We start from the raw sequence: 16,275 nt of genomic DNA on the forward strand, positions 1-16,275 counted from the left end.
CTGTCAAACACTTGTCAAAACCATTAGTCCTTTAATTATGTGGTCAACATCACCAAAACTCACTTAGAGCTTGATTGCACTTACACATATTTTCCAACCCTTTGAGCTGATCCTTTCCTCTCTCACTCACTTTGCTTGATTGATTCATCATTTGGTGAGATTTGAGAGCATCCAAGTGCATTGCTTTGAGTGATTGCATCTAGAGGCACTTGGTGATTGTGTTTTGATACGGATTTCGTTTGTTACTCTTGGTGGTTGCCGTCACCTAGACGGCTTGGTGCAGCAAGGATCGTCGAGCATAGGGTGGTGCTTGTCTCTGGCTCCGATCGTGGTGATTGTGAGGAGTTCTTGACCTTTTTCCTATGGAGAGCCAAAAGGTACTCTAGTGGATTACTCGTAGCTTGTGGATCCCCATCTTATGTTGGTTGTGTGGCACCCAGTTGCGGGTTAGGCGTGTGATGCCTATTAGCTCGTGAACCTCCAAGTGGGTGATTCGCTACGACGGGGGCATAGCTTGCTAGCAAGCAAGTGAACCTCGGTGAAAAGTCATTGTGTCAATTGGTCTTCATTGTGATTGATTTTTCACTTGCCTGACTCGGTATTGATCCCTCTACCTCTCTTGTATTTACATTTGTAGAAATATCTTCTGTAGAGGTAGCTTAGCTAGTAAGAGTAGCTCTCTAGTGTAGCATAGAAGTAATTAGTTGAATTATTTGTTTAGGTTGCTCACAAGTGGTAGAATTAGTGACCTAGTCATTGTGTGATATACTAGAGATCATAGAAATTAGAATTGGTTAGGTGGCTTGCAACACAAGTGTAGCGCTAGCGTAAAATTTGTTTCGCCATCTTACTTACTAATTATTTGTCTTAGTGTTGTTGTAGAATTTTTTAATAGGCTATTCACCCCCCTCTAGTCATTAGGACCTTTCAAACCCCCTACAATTCCATAAAATTTTTATCATTTGATAACCTTTTTAATAAGCTTCCTGTCCCTGAGATTAAATCTAGGGCTAACCATAGATTTATCTCCCTCAGAGTCAACAGAACCATCAAAAGGATGGATCTTCCTTGCTCTGGCTTTCTTTTTGTATTTTTAGAAGACCTACTTTTTCTTGCACTAGCAACAATCACACAGGGTTCCTCAGACTCCTCAGAACCCCATTCCAAAATATTTTGGTCTTCTAAGGGAAGCGTTTCTTCTTCCATTTCATTAGGCTGATCAACAGAGATGCTAGAGTGTTCATCCTAGCGTTCTCTAGGTCTTTAAGCACATCAATCTTATCAAAAGAGAGATTCAGTTTGAATCCCCATTTTGGAAGCAAGAGAAATAATGAGAGTTAGAGAGAACTGCAAAGGAGTTTTGGTTATTAGAATGTATACCTTCAGTTTCCATTTCAGCAGACAACTTGTCTTGATTCTGACCACCCATCTTCATTTGAGAAGTCCCAGTGTCCTTGAGCCTCTTGCTTGTCTCACCTGCTGCCATGTAGGCCACTCTTCTTGTTTGTCCCTTTGATCATTCTCCACCACAGGCAGAGGATCAGTGCCATGACTTTCCTAGGGGTTATGTTCATCTGGCATATCATTTATAGCAGGCATCCTATCATCACCTTCGCTCTTACTCTTATCTTCCTCAGCAGTCACAGTGGCTGTCAGAACTTGAGTATTACTCAGACAGGTAGCTTCCTTCTATTGGGCTGTGTCAATCTCCATTTCAACCACCTCAGAATTCTGACCATATTCCTCCTAAATCAGTCCCAGTCAATATCTTGACTTTCCTTGTTCAACATCTCCTCTTGGCTAGACAAGTCAACCTCAGGAGCTCCTTGACTGCCCCTAACTAGGCTTAGATACATAGCTCTTTCAACAGTACCCTCTTCTTCTCTATCTTCCACTATAGTAGGCAAGCCTTTGTTGGGAGCTGATTTTGTCATCATGTCATCAAACCGAAAGATACTATCCTTGCTGCAACCATACAAAGCATTCTTGGCTTCAATAGTTGTTAGGGGATCATACTTGTTCTTCACCATATTAGTACCATATTCATTAATTATTGTCTGAGGATTAACATCAACAGCAATACAACTGACTTTTTTTATTCCCACTGAGTCAAAGTTCCCAAATCTCAATTGATCAGACTAAGGAACAATCAAGTCTCCTATCTTCAGCCCCTCATCCTCACTAATCATCTTCAGCACAATTCAGCTGTTGAGTCTTTTGTTGATTAGAGCATCCTCCAGCAAGTTGTTTTCCTTTGATCCCACTTGTGTTGTTGCTAGGACCAGCTTCAAAGGACTTTCCACCAGTTTTAGCAGAGTCCATTTTCTGCTTCTTTGGAGAGGGGAAATCATCTTTAGGTTGATCCCTATCATTCCTGATCCATTTAGTACTAGTAGGGTCTGTGTAGCCATCTTGTGGCACTTCTCTCTGAAAGAAATAGTTATAAAAGTGAAAAATCCAACGGCCCATCCACAGATGCAGGCACTTTAGTCACATCTCTGCACCCTATCTTGACTATGACATAATCATTTTTGTTCAGACTACCTCTATCCACTTCCAAGGGAAGCCCCACTTTGGAGGCAACCATAGAAACATTTGAGTAGACCTCTTATCATAAGGAATATTGGAAATTCTAAACCAGGCAACATCCAGGGCCCCCTTAGAGCCAGTAGCAGGATTCCATTTTTCATGTTTAATCACCACCTCAGGCATGGACCTCATTCTCATTTTAGTGAAGTGTGCCAAGTCATCAATATTCTGAGCATGTGGAAACTTCATCTGATATTTACCTTCCCCACTCTTTTGGCATACCACCTCCAAGTCGAATTTGGCCCTGCTTTCAGTTTGAACTCATTCTCAATTTGTCTAGCAGTTGCTTGTCCAGAAGTTATAGTGATCAGGACAGTAGTAGACATATCCTTGATCCCCTCATCATTGCTGGTACTTTCAATCACATGGAAACACTGTCCATAAGTTGACAGTCCACAGAAAGGGGAGATATACTCCCAAGGCATTTTAGTGGTATAGACTCGAGCTACATGACCCTCCTTATGACATCTTGGATAGACAATAGGGTTTGGGCAGCCACTAGCAGCATGCCTAACCATGAAACACCTAGGACATATCTGAGGTCTGCCCTGTTGCTCTCTAGGAGCCACACGGTCCCCATCTTCTTCCTGAGTAGCCTGACTATCACCCACAATAGTCTGAGTGGAGTTGTTAACAGATGTTTCAGCATCCGCAACTTCAGTGCTATGGGCAGGGTTGGATTCCTGTTTTTGCTCCTCTTGCGGCGCTGGCTCCTATCGCTGATTCCTTGGATCTCTATTATCAAATCCACGACCACCTCCTCCTTGGAATCAATCTCCACCTCTATCCCCCCTCGGAACCCAACCCCAATTGCTTTCGCCCTACCAACCAGATCAAAAACCTCCCCGATAGCCATCATACCCCGTATTGCGACCTGCGTACTGCTGGCATCGATCCATGCTTCCCCTGGGCTACGAAGGATCCTAGAGAACCTGCGAGAATGATCGAGTATCACCACCTAATGTAGACCAGTAAGTCTTCGACGGAGCTAATGTAGACCAGTAAGTCTTCGACGGAGCAGCGCCACCAAGGGCAGCTGTCGCCGAAGAAATAAAATATTTTTATATTCTCTACCTTTACTATAAACATGATATCTCCAATAGAAGTTGTAAGATGACTATATGCAATAAAATGTGAATAAATAAACATAAATTTGTCGGACACGACTTGCCACGAAGGCACTGTATACATTTATGCTAGTTTAGGTTGTGTTGCATAAGGTCTAATAAAGACTAAGCTTAATACAGGCAACCAATAAGACCCATGCTATATAGCTCATCCTTACGATGTTGCGTACTTTTGTGCATTGTTTTCATGCTAAGTACAGACAAAAGTACATCAAATGGTCCTTGCAAACGCTATTTTACAATTTTCCAGCTGGTATTGCGATATTTTACACCAAAATGTAAAAAAAAATTGCGGATGATAATCTCAACCTGCCACAATGAGCTACTCCCTCCATTTCAAATTATAAGACGATTTGGCTATTCTAGACAAGTACCTTTTGCTTACACTTAGATATACACTATGTCGAGATACATAGTAAAAACAATGTATTTACAAAAATCAAAATGTCTTATAATTTGGAACGAGGGAGTACCACTGTCTTTTCCAGCCCGAGCAAAAATCAACTAGCAATGTCATACTGGCCATGCAGTTAAACAATCCATATTTTCACTATTTTAGCTCTCATCTCACCGGATAAAACAAGATAAATTCACTCTCTATATCTTTATTTGGCTATCCATTTCCATAACATTCCTCCTCTATATTTTAGCACACTCTAACAGACTTGCCAAATCCATTGTTCATATCCTATTGATCTATAGTTTACTGGTATTCAAAATAACAAGAGTTGATGCATTCTCCATGATTTTGGATAATTAAATCAATACCCTAAAGTTCAAATAACTTAAAGAATAGTCATTTTTATGATTTTTAAATTTAAAATTTGCAAGTGATTTTGAAATAAGTACGGTGAAATGGGTTCTCCATTATTTATTATACCAGCCATAAATTTGGCATGGTTTTAGAAATTTGATGTACCCACCTTTTGAGTTTTTTAAAGAGGAGAGAAACAATGAATTTTTGAAGCAAAAAAAGGTAAGCAAGAAACCAGTCCTCCGTCGCATTGCGGCATGGTATATTTCCCAAGCCAGAAGCATGATATGGCGAGCATATTGGGTTGGCGAGGCGGATAGCGTGACTGTTGGAGGCTTATTTTCTGCTTCTTGGTCAGGCAAACAACGATGGCGAGTTGGATGGCTCATCTCTTGGAGGTGCTCTAAAGAAATCTATGGTAGACTTTCTCATCCCTGTTTTAGTATGACATATTGCCTTAGAGCATCTCCAAGTTGCACCGTGGCATTGCCGCTGTCCAAACCAACCGTCAAGTCTTATCGTGGTTACAACTTACAACAACGAGCCCTACATTATTACGCGCCTTATGGATATGCAGTACAATTCAAATTTTATTACCTCATAGAAAATGATGCAGTTCTAGGTCTAACTTTAGACCAAACTTACAGAAAAGGTTGTAATATCACCGACACCAAATAGGTATACTATGAAAATATATTCCGTGACAAATCTGATGACACTTATTTAATATCATAAATATTTATAATTGCTTATATAAGCTTGATCAAACCCTAAATAGTTTGACTTGTTACTATGCTAGAATTCTTCTTTACAGGATGGAGGGAGTATCTCTTAACCATGAATTACAACTCGAGGGACCTAACTTTAACCATATTGTACAAATTTATTTGAGACAATTCTAACATATAAGAAATCCTTCACACTTCAGCTAACTGATGACCCCCCCTTCGTGGCGGAGTTGCTTCTGAAACTTGTCTCTAATTGCTTACAAGTCTTTCACAACATCTCCAATTGATGGGCGATTCGTTGGCGTATGGTCTGAACAGTAAATCCCAACCTGCATAATTAAAGCGATGCAGGCATTTCTAGCGCCTCTAATACTACTAGAGTTTGAGGTGCTTAGTTCATCATCTTCTGTCTCTGTTAGTAGTTGTTGATCCACAAAAGTGCTCATTCTGTCTTGCAGTGCCCTTTGAACATAGTTTCGGAGTTCAATGGCTTCTCCAAATTCATTGTCGGTTGGTCTTTTTCCGGTCAACATCTCTAGTAAGAGTATGCCAAAGTTGTATACATCACCATGGGTGGAGACTTCATTGCCAAGTCCGTACTCTGAAACCAACAACAGAATTTATTTGTAAGAAAGTTGTTTATGGAGAATTTACTGATATATGTTCATACAATAACGTTAGTAGAAAGTTCATTTCCAAAACACTAAGTTTGCCTATTTATTTTAGTGTCTAACTATTAAATTTCAGAGATTTCAACTCTTCCATATTCTTCAAATTTTAGCTATTGTTTAGCTATATTTAGATATTTAAGTAAGTAAAACAACCAAAAAGTCTTAAGTTTAGCTATGGCCTACGTTGTGGATTAATTAGAAGAGATAAAATAGAAGTATACCTGGAGCTACATAACCAATTGATCCTCTCATTGATGCCCAACCACTTGATTCATCTTTGTCTTGATGCAAGAACCACACTAGCCCGAAATCACCAACGTGAGCAACCATGTCACAGTCCAGGAGAACATTGCTTGGCTTAAGATCACAGTGAAGAATTGGCATTGGCTTATGTTGGTGTAGATAATCAAGCGAGGCTACCATATCAATTGCGATGTGTAGCCTTGCAATCTGTTCTAGTGACTTTTGTTCACCATCTTCTTCCGTAGTATTTTGGTGTAGCCATTGGTCCAAAACTCCAAATTTCCATTTGGTAAAAACTCAGAGACGAGGACCTTGAAGTCACATCCTTGAAAATCAATACTTGAGCAGATAGTTAATATCTTTACAAGATTTCGATGTTGAGCACATATTAAAGTGTAGCATTCTGCGAGAAAACTTTGAGATGCGCCACGTTGCATGAGGTTGAGAACCTTAACAGCAACAACTACATCCTGACCATTTACTGTCATTTTTCCTTTGTACACTGATCCAAAGCTCCCTGCTCCGATTAGGTTTTCAGATGCGAAACCATTTGTTGCATAGACTAATTCAGCGAAGGAAATCCTCACATACTGCTCACTCAAGATTGACCTTTGTAGGTTTATTGCTTTTGTCTTGTGGCTCTTTTGGTGGAGTATGGATAGTGCAAATACTAGTGTGACAAAAACACATCAACTGCATATGGAAACTATTATGGCAACTTTATTATGTGACTTCTTGGTGGTGTTGTTCAAGCAAGGCGGTAATTTTAGTTCGGGGATACCACCACACAGACCATCATTCCCGGTGATTAAGACTCCAATTGCATTCTGAAATACCCCATCGATCGGAACTCTACCTTGGAGTTTGTTGAACGAGAGATCCAATGAAGAAATACCTGATAATCTAGCAAGGGTCTCAGATATGGTCCTAGATAAATTATTGTAGGAAAGATCAAGTCTTAAGAGGCCCCTTAGAGTTCTTAGTGATGCTAGAATTGTCCCTTGAAAGATGTTCTTAGATAAACTGAGATATATCAGGCTTTGACACTTGCTGAAAGAGTTTGGAATTTCGCTAGAAACAATATTATTAGAAAAATCAATTTCGTTGATGTTTTTGAGATTGCCCATTTCTGATGGCAAAGTCCCTAACAAGAAATTATGTGAAAGATTCATGTAAATTGATAATGTTGATATGAAAAATAGTTCTTTAGGTACTGAACCAAAAAGATTATTGTGAGAAAGATCCAAAAGTTCTAATGGACAATTTTTGATACTTGAAGGTATGGGTCCACTGATGTGATTACCACTAAGAGAAAGTTTAGTAAGTTGTGTCAGATTGCCTAGAGTTTCAGGGATGGGTCCTGACAAAATGTTATTTGATAAAGATAATAAATTCAACTTCTTGAGTTTGCCGAGAGATGATGGAATAGCGCCTAAAAAATATTTTGACCCATACCAAGTATCTCTAGGTTGACGAGGTTCCCTATTCCTCCAGGTATTGTTCCAGTTATCTTGTTGTCCTCTATGTTAAGAAACTCCATTCCTATTGAAAAATTAGCAATTGAATTGGGTAGCATGCCTTTGAGTTTGTTGGAGTCCAAACCTAGTTTCCTCATATTGCTACAATTTGTTAGACCAGACATGAAGCCCCAATCAGCATCATTTGTTGCTTCAAATTCACTTTCTGCTAGAAACACAAGAGACAAGTTCATTTGGTGAATTCCCAAGCACTGTGGAATTGTCCCTGATAGGAAGGTGCTCACTGTTTCAATTTCTTGAAGCATAGAAGCATTGCATATGGATGATAGGAGCATGCCATGAAATCGATTGTATGATATAATGAATGTTTTTAGTTTAAATAGCTTGCTGCCCATATCAGGTGGGAAAATCCAAGTCAAGTTGTTGTATCATATTACCAGAATTTCTAGAGAAGATAGGTTGAACATCAAATAAGGCAAAGATCCTTCTAACTTGTTACCACTTAGATAAAGTTCGTTGAGGGCATGGAGGTTTCTAATGGAATGGGGTATTGAACCAGACGAATTGTTCCATGAGAGACAGAGCAATGTAAGAAACTCAAGATTTGACCCACTAGACTGTTATACTTGAGGTCTACAAATACTAGTGAAGAGAGGTTACCTAACCAAGGAGGGATAGCTCCTTCTAGATTGTTTACCCCTAGCTCAAAGAACACTAAGAGACGAGAGGCCTTGCAATGGTGGGATGCTTCCTTCTAGTTCATTTCTTGCAACACTGAGAAAGATCAAGGCTGAGAGGTTTCTAGGTGAAGCAGGGATCGTTCCCGAGAATTGGTTGGAACCTAGAGACAATATGATGAGATTGACAATGCTGCCTATCTCTATTGGAATTTCTCCTATCAAGTTGTTATGATGTAGTGAGAGCTTTTCCAGACTCACAAGGCTTCCAATATCGGAAGGTATTTTCCTAGTAAGTCTATTCTCGGATGGTCGAGGTACTTGAGATTATGCAACGAGCTAACCTCGCTTGGTATTTCACCCTGTAACTTATTATGATCAAGAGAGATGTCGGCAAGGTGACTGCAGTTCATGAGTGATGATGGAATGTATCCTTCAATGGAGTTGTATTTGAGTACAAGAGTCTCAAGGTCATAGAGATTACCAAGCTCTGCTGGAAGGATGCCATGGAAGTGGTTCAATGAAAGATCGAGAAGACTCAAGTAGGTTAGGTTGCCCAGCGCTGTGGTGATGGTGCCAACAAGGTTGAGGTTGGTGAGGTTCAACGCCACCACACGGCCAAGATGGCTTCCTTTCAAGCCGCATGCCACACCAGGCCACTGGCACATGGGAACAGACAGGTTGCCCCATTGCACCAAGGCTCCTGATGGGTCCATGCTCACGTATGACTTGAATGACACGAGCACGCCATGGTCGGTGGTGTTGCTTGTGGAGACATAACTAGGAGAACATGAAAGCAAGACAAAGGTGAGCAAGAGCGACTCTCGGAATAGCATAGTAAGTCTCTGGTACTCTATTATGCCTATATTTCAATTATCGGTATGGCTTTTGAACTATTTATACTATATTTAGTGGATGGTTTCAACTTAATCCATGAATTTAAGCCTTATTGTGTTACTTAGTGCATATATACCGAATCACGTGTCAATTTTACAATTATTACCAAATTACTGAAATGGATTTACCGAATTGTATATGATTTTTTTTTGCGCGGCATACTCTTCCACAAAATCCTAGATTCACCACTGAATCGAACTGGGGCTTCCAGAGATCAAAATTGCTTTGGTCAGCTTTCAATCTTCCACCGCATCCTGAACCTCCGTGACTGAGTTACTCTTCTCCTAGATGTCCTTCCATTGATTATCCAGTTTCATCAAAATCAATTTAATTGCTGCTCAACCTTCATGTTGACTTGCAAGCACGTGTGAGATGCCAAGATTCTGAACCATACCAAATGATACACACACGAGTATATGGTAAGTATGGTAATAGAATTTGGAACCCAAAATACACCGCTGTCATTGCAATCAATAACCAGTTTTGAACCTCTAAAAAACAGGTTTTGTTGGATCTCAAACCCATAAGAACAGCTAGGATAGCGAGGCCTCTGGCCTGTCTCCTTTCACCAGGTGCTCCTGCTCTGCAGCTGCCCCAGCCAGGTGAAAACGTGATCATGCACTGCGGCTAGGTGGTTGGTCCGATGCCAGTGCCGCCAACGGACGCACAGGAATCTGCAGATTTCTCTGTGTTCCATCTGGTCACTAGGCTATGGGTTTCTCACTCAGCTCCAATAGAGTATGTATTTACCATTTGTATGGGAGCGCCTGCCTGCACCTACTGCTATACTACGACGGCGCCTCAAATTTGTCGTGCTACACTTTTAACCAACTTTAGGGTGGAGCATCACTACGGTTGAATCCTACATTACATAGCTCATCCTCATGACGCTTCATGCTTCTGTGCACTGTAATGATGATAAGCATAGACAAAAGCACAACAGATAGTTCTGGCCAAAGTTATTGTACATTTTCAGACATACACCAAAATGTCCAAAAAGTAATCTGTGGCACACTACCAGCTCAATAATCTCAACCTGCCACTACTATCTTTGTCGCCTGAGCAAAATTCAACCACTATGTAGTTGGTTTGAACTCAGGTCACCAAACGCCTGTAGAAACAGGTTACCACCCTTAGGGAAATAAAGTAGGACCCAAAATTTATCTTTTAACCATCAATTACAACTCAGGTCCTAGCTTTAACCATATTACCCATATATTCGAGACAATACATAAGAAATCCTTCACACTTCAGCAAACTAGTGACGCCCCCCTTCATGGTGGAGGTGCTTTTGAAACTTGTCTCTAATTGCTTGCAATTCTTTTAGAGCATCTCCAATTGATGGGCGGTCCATTGGCATCTGGTCTGAACAGTAAATCCCAACCTGTAGAATTGAAGCGATGCAGGCACTTCTTGCGCCTCTAATACTGTTGGAGTTTGAGGTGCTGGGTTCATCATCTGGTGTTCCTGTTAGTAGCCGTTGATCCACAATAATGCTCACTCTGTCTGGCACTGCTATTTGGACATAGTTTCTAAGCCCAATGGCTTCTTCAAATTCATTGGCTATTGGTCTTTTTCTAGTAAACATCTCTAGCAACAGCATGCCGAAGCTGTATACATCACCTTGGGTGGAAACTTCATTGCCAAGTCCATACTCTAAAACCAGACAACATGAATTTCTTTGTAAGAAAGTTGTTTATGGATAATTTTGATATATGTTCATATAGTAATGTTAGTAGAAATTTCATTTCCAAAACACTAAGTTTACCTATTTATTTTAGTGTCTAACTCTAAATTTTAGAGATTTCAAGTCTTTCATATTCTTTAAATTTTAGCTATTGTTTAGCTGTATATAGATATTTAAGTAAGTAAAACACCAAAATAGCATACGTTGTGGATTAATTAGAAGAGATAAAACAGAAGTATACCTGGAGCTGCATAACCAATTGATCCTCGCATTGATGCCCAGCCACTTGATTCATCTTTGTCTTGATGCAAGAACCGCGCTAGCCCAAAATCACCAACGTGAGCAACCATGTCACAGTGCTACAGAACATTGCTCGGCTTAAGATCACTATGAACAATTGGCGTTGGCTTATGTTGGTGTAGATAATCAAGCGAGGCTGCCACATCAATTGAATTGTGTAGCCTTGCCATTAGTTCTAGTGACTTATGTTCACCATCTTCTTCCATAGTATGCTGGTGTAGCCATTGGTCCAAATTTCCATTTGGTAAAAACTCATAGACGAGGGCCTTGAAGTCTCGTCCTTGAAAATCAATACTGAGCAAACGGTTGATATCTTTACAAGATTTTGATGTCGAGCACATCTTAAAGTGTTGCATTCTGCGACAAAGCTTTGAGATGCGCCACGTTGCATGAGGTTGAGAACCTTAACATCGACAATTTCATCCTGATCATTTACTGTCATTTTGCCTTTGTACACTGATCCAAAGCTCCCTGCTCCAATCAGGTTTTCAGATGCGAAACCATTTGTTGCATTGACCAATTCAGCGAAGGAAATAGTCACATACTGCTCACTCAAGATTGACCTTTGTTGGTTTATTGCTTTTGTCTTCTGGCTCTTTTGATGGAGTGTGCATAGTGCAAGCACTAGTGTGACAAAAAAAAGATGCACTGCATATGGAAACTATCATGGCAAGTTTCTGATGTGGCTTCTTGGTGGTGTGGTTGGAGCAAGGTGGAAGCTTCAGTTGAGGGATACCACCTCACAAGCCATCATTCTCGGTGACCAAGACTGCAGTTGCATTTTGAAATGCCCCATCTGTTGGAACTCTTCCTTGGAATTTATTGAATGAGAGGTCCAATGAAGAAAGGCCCACTAATCTACCAATGGTCTCTGGTATGGTCCCAGATAAATTATTGTAGGAAAGATCAAGCGTGAAGAGGCCCCTTAGAGTTCCTAGTGATAGTTGAATTGTCCCTTGAAGGATGTTTCTGCATAAATTAAGATATACCAGGCTTTGACACTCATCGATAGAGTTTGGGATCTCACTAGAGAACATATTATTAGATAAATCAATTTCGTTGAGATTTTGGACTGTCTACTTCTGATGGCAAAGTCCCTGACAAGGAATTATGTGAAAGATTCATGTAAATTGACAATGTTGGTATGGAAAATAGTTCTTTAGGTATTGCACCAAAAATATTATTGTGAGAAAGATCCAAAAGTTCTAATGGACATTTTTTGAGACTTGGAAGTATAGGTCCACTGATGTGATAACCGCTAAGAGAAAGTTTAGTAAGTTGTGTCAGATTTCCTAGAGCTACAGGGATGGGTCTTAACAAATTGTTATTGAACAAAGATAATATATTCAACTTCTTGAGTTTGCCAAAAGATGATGGAATAGCGCCTAAAAGAATGTTTTGACCCATACCAAGTACCTCTAGGTTGATGAGGTTCCCTATTCCTCCTGGTAGTGCTCCAGTTATTTTGTTGCCTTGTATGTTAAGAAACTCCATCCCTACCGAAAAATTAGCAATTGAATTGGGTAGCACACCCTTGAGTTTAAGGAGAATTTTGATATATGTTCATACAGTAATGTTAGTAGAAAGTTCATTTCCAAACCACTAAGTTTACCTATTTATTTTAGTGTCTAACTATAAATTTCAGAGATTTCAACTCTTCCATATTCTTCAAATTTTAGCTATTGTTTAGCTATGTTTAGATATTTAAGTAAATAAAACACCCATAAAGTCTTAATTTCAGCTATAGCCTACGTTGTGGATTAATTAGAAGAGATAAAATAGAAGTATACCTGGAGCTACATAACTAATTGATCCTCTCATTGATGCCCAGCCACTTGATTCATCTTTCTCTAGATGCAAGAACCACGCTATCCCAAAATCACCAACGTGAGCAACCATGTCACAGTCCAAGAGAACATTGCTTGGCTTAAGATCATAGTGAACAATTGGCGTTGGCTTATGTTGGTGTAGATAATCAAGAGAGGCTGCCACATCAATTGCGATGTGTAGCCTTGCAATCAGTTCTAGTGACTTCTGTTCACCATCTTCTTCCATAGTATGTTGGTGTAGCCATCGGTCCAAATTTCCATTTGGTAAAAACTCATAGACAAGGGCCATGAAGTCATGTCCTTGAAAATCAATACTTGAGCAGACGGTTAATATCTTTACAATATTTCAATGTCGAGCACATCTTAAAGTGTTGCATTCTGCAACAAAGCTTTGAGATGCGCCATGTTGCATTAGGTTGAGAACCTTAACAGCGACAATTGCATCCTGACCATTTACTGTCATTTTGCCTTTGTACACAGATCCAAAGCTCCCTACTCCGATGAGGTTTTTAGATGCGAAACCATTTGTTGCATTGACCAATTCAGCGAGGGAAATCCTCACATATTGCTCACTCAAGATTGACCTTTGTAGGTTTATTGCTTTTGTCTTGTGGTTCTTTTGGTGGAGTATGGATAGTGCAAATACTAGTGTGACAAAAACACATCCACTGCATATGGAAACTATTATGGCAACTTTATGATCTGACTTCTTGGTGGTGTGGTTCGAGCAGGGCGGTAATTTTAGTTCTGGGATACCACCACATAGACCATCATTCCCAGTGATTAAGACTCCAGTTGCATTCTGAAATACCCCATCGATTGGAACTCTACCTTGGAGTTTGTTGAACGAGAGATCCAATGAAGAAATACCTGATAATCTAGCAAGGGTCTCAGCTATGGTCCCAGATAAATTGTTGTAGGAAAGATCAAGCTTTAAGAGGCCCCTTAGAGTTCCTAGTGATACTAGAATTGTCCCTTGAATGATGTTTTTAGATAAACTGAGATATACCAGGCTTTGACACTCGCTAATAGAGTTTGGGATCTCACTAGAAATCCTATTACTAGAAAAATCAATTTCATTGAGATTTTTTAGATTGCCTAGTTCTGATGGCAAAGTCCCTGATAAGGAATTATCTGAAAGGTTCATGTAAATCGACAATGTTGATGTGAAAAAAAGTTCTTTAGGTATTGAACCAAAAAGATTATTGTGAGAAAGATCCAAAAGTTGTAGTGGACAGTTTTTTAGACTTGAAGTTATTGGTCCACTGATGTGATTATGTTATGGTAGGCACCACATATGGGCGCAGGGAAAGGCGGCAAACTGGCTCAACCAGCCAGGCGCCGGTCTAGTTGAGTCATAGAAGATTTAGGAAAGAGTTAACTGATTATTATGGTCCTATTTGTTAGTTTCCTATTTGTTAGCACAAGTTGTTAGAGTCCTCAATGTATAAGTATTAAACTTGGAGAGGAATAAAGACTAGCCTGGGATTGTGTCATCCTTGACACCCTTGGGCGCCTGGCCCCATCTTCTCCCTCTTCCCGCATAAACCCTAGCCGCCCACCACGGCTTCAGCTCGTCGCAAGCTCCAGGGATCTCTCGCTCCTCATTCCCCTCCATACGATCTGAGAAGCAAGGGCCGGCGTCATACCAACCTGGTATCAAGTTTTGTCAGATTTCCTAGAGCTACAGGGATGGGTCCTGAGAAAGCGTTATTTAATAAATATAATATATTCACCTTCTTGAGTTTGCCGAGAGGTGATGGAATTGTGCCTAAAAGAATATTTTCACCCATACCAAGTGTCTCCAGGTTGATGAGGTTCCCTATTCCTTCTGGTATTGTTCCAGTTATCTTTTTGTCTTCTATGCTAAGAAACTCCATTCCTATTGAAAAATTAGCAATTGAATTGGGTAGCACGCCTTTAAGTTTGTTGGAGTTCAAAGCTAGTTTCCTCATATTGCTATAATTGGTTAGACTAGACATGAAGCTCCAATCGGCATCATTTGTTGCTTCAAACTCATTTTCTACAAGCAACACCGCGGACAGGTTCATGAGCTAAGCACTCTGGAATTGTTCCCGATAGGAAGGTGCTTCTTATTGCAATATATTGAAGCATGGATGCATTGCATATGGATGATGGGAGCATGCCATGAAATTGATTGTATGATATGGAGAATAATTTTACTTTAAATAGCTTGCTGCCCGTATCAGGTGGGAAAATCCCAGTCAAGTTGTTGAGAGCTATTTCCAAAATTTCAAGAGAAGAAGGGTTGAACATCGAATAAGGCAAAGATCCTTCTAGGTTATTCCCATATAGATAGAGTCCGTTGAGGGCATGGAGGTTTCCGATGGAATGGGGTATCGAGCCTGAAAGTTTGTTGTCCATGAGAGAAAGTTCTCTAAGAAGCTCAAGATATCCTAACGATTCTGGGATTTGACCCACTAGACCGTTTTTCTGGAGATCTATGGATACTAGAGAAGAGAGGTTTCCTAACCAAGGAGGGATGGTTCCTTCTAGCATGTTTCCCCCCAACTCTAGTACACCGAGAGAAGAGAGGCCTTGTAGTGGTGGGATGCTTCCTTTCAGTTCATTCCTTGGAAGACTAAGAAGGGTCAATGCTGAGAGGTTTCCGAGTGAAGCAGGTATGGTTCTAGTTAACTGATTGAAACCTAGAGATAAACGGGTGAGATTGACAATGCTGCCTATCTCTATTGGGATTTCTCTTGTCAAGTTGTTAAATTGTAGGACGAGCACTTTTAGACTCACAAGGCTTCCAATGCTAGAAGGGATTTTTCCTGTAAGTCTATTTTTGTCGAGGTAGAGGTAGGCAAGGTTGTGCAATGAGCTGACCTCACTTGGTATTTCACCCTATATCATACATATTACCATAAAAAGAGATGACGACAAGGTGACTGCAATTCATGAGTGATGGTGGAATGTATCTTTGGATGGAGTTCTGTCCAAGTACAAGAGTCTCAAGGTCACGAAGATTACCAAGCTCTGGTTGCATGATGCCATGGAAGTGGTTCAATCAAAGATCGAGCAGCCTCAAGTAGGTTAGGTTGCCCAGCGCAGTGGTGATGGTGCCAACAAGGTTGAGACTGGTGAGGTTCAACGCCACCACACGGCCAAGTACGTCTTCATTTCAAGCCGCATGCCACACTAGGCCACTGGCACATGGGAACAAACAGGTTGCCCCATTGCACCAGGGCTCCCAACGGGTCCATGCTCATGTGTGACTTGAGCGACATGAGCGCGCCATGGTCGTTGGTGTTGCTTGTGGAGACATAGCAAG

The 16,275-nt window shown here is 40.6% G+C and overlaps 3 pseudogenes; all 3 read right to left on the bottom strand.

Annotated features, from left to right (window-relative positions):
- Window positions 1-5,466: 5,466 nt before the first annotated feature.
- LOC136524425 (receptor kinase-like protein Xa21) lies at window positions 5,467-8,983 on the bottom strand (annotated as a pseudogene).
- Window positions 8,984-10,422: 1,439 nt separating this feature from the next.
- LOC136524426 (receptor kinase-like protein Xa21) lies at window positions 10,423-12,645 on the bottom strand (annotated as a pseudogene).
- Window positions 12,646-14,623: 1,978 nt separating this feature from the next.
- Window positions 14,624-15,998, bottom strand: LOC136524427 (receptor kinase-like protein Xa21; annotated as a pseudogene).
- Between the last annotated feature and the right edge of the window lie 277 nt (window positions 15,999-16,275).

This window comes from Miscanthus floridulus, chromosome 18 (genome assembly GCF_019320115.1).
Source record: "Miscanthus floridulus cultivar M001 chromosome 18, ASM1932011v1, whole genome shotgun sequence".
Taxonomy (NCBI): domain Eukaryota; kingdom Viridiplantae; phylum Streptophyta; class Magnoliopsida; order Poales; family Poaceae; genus Miscanthus; species Miscanthus floridulus.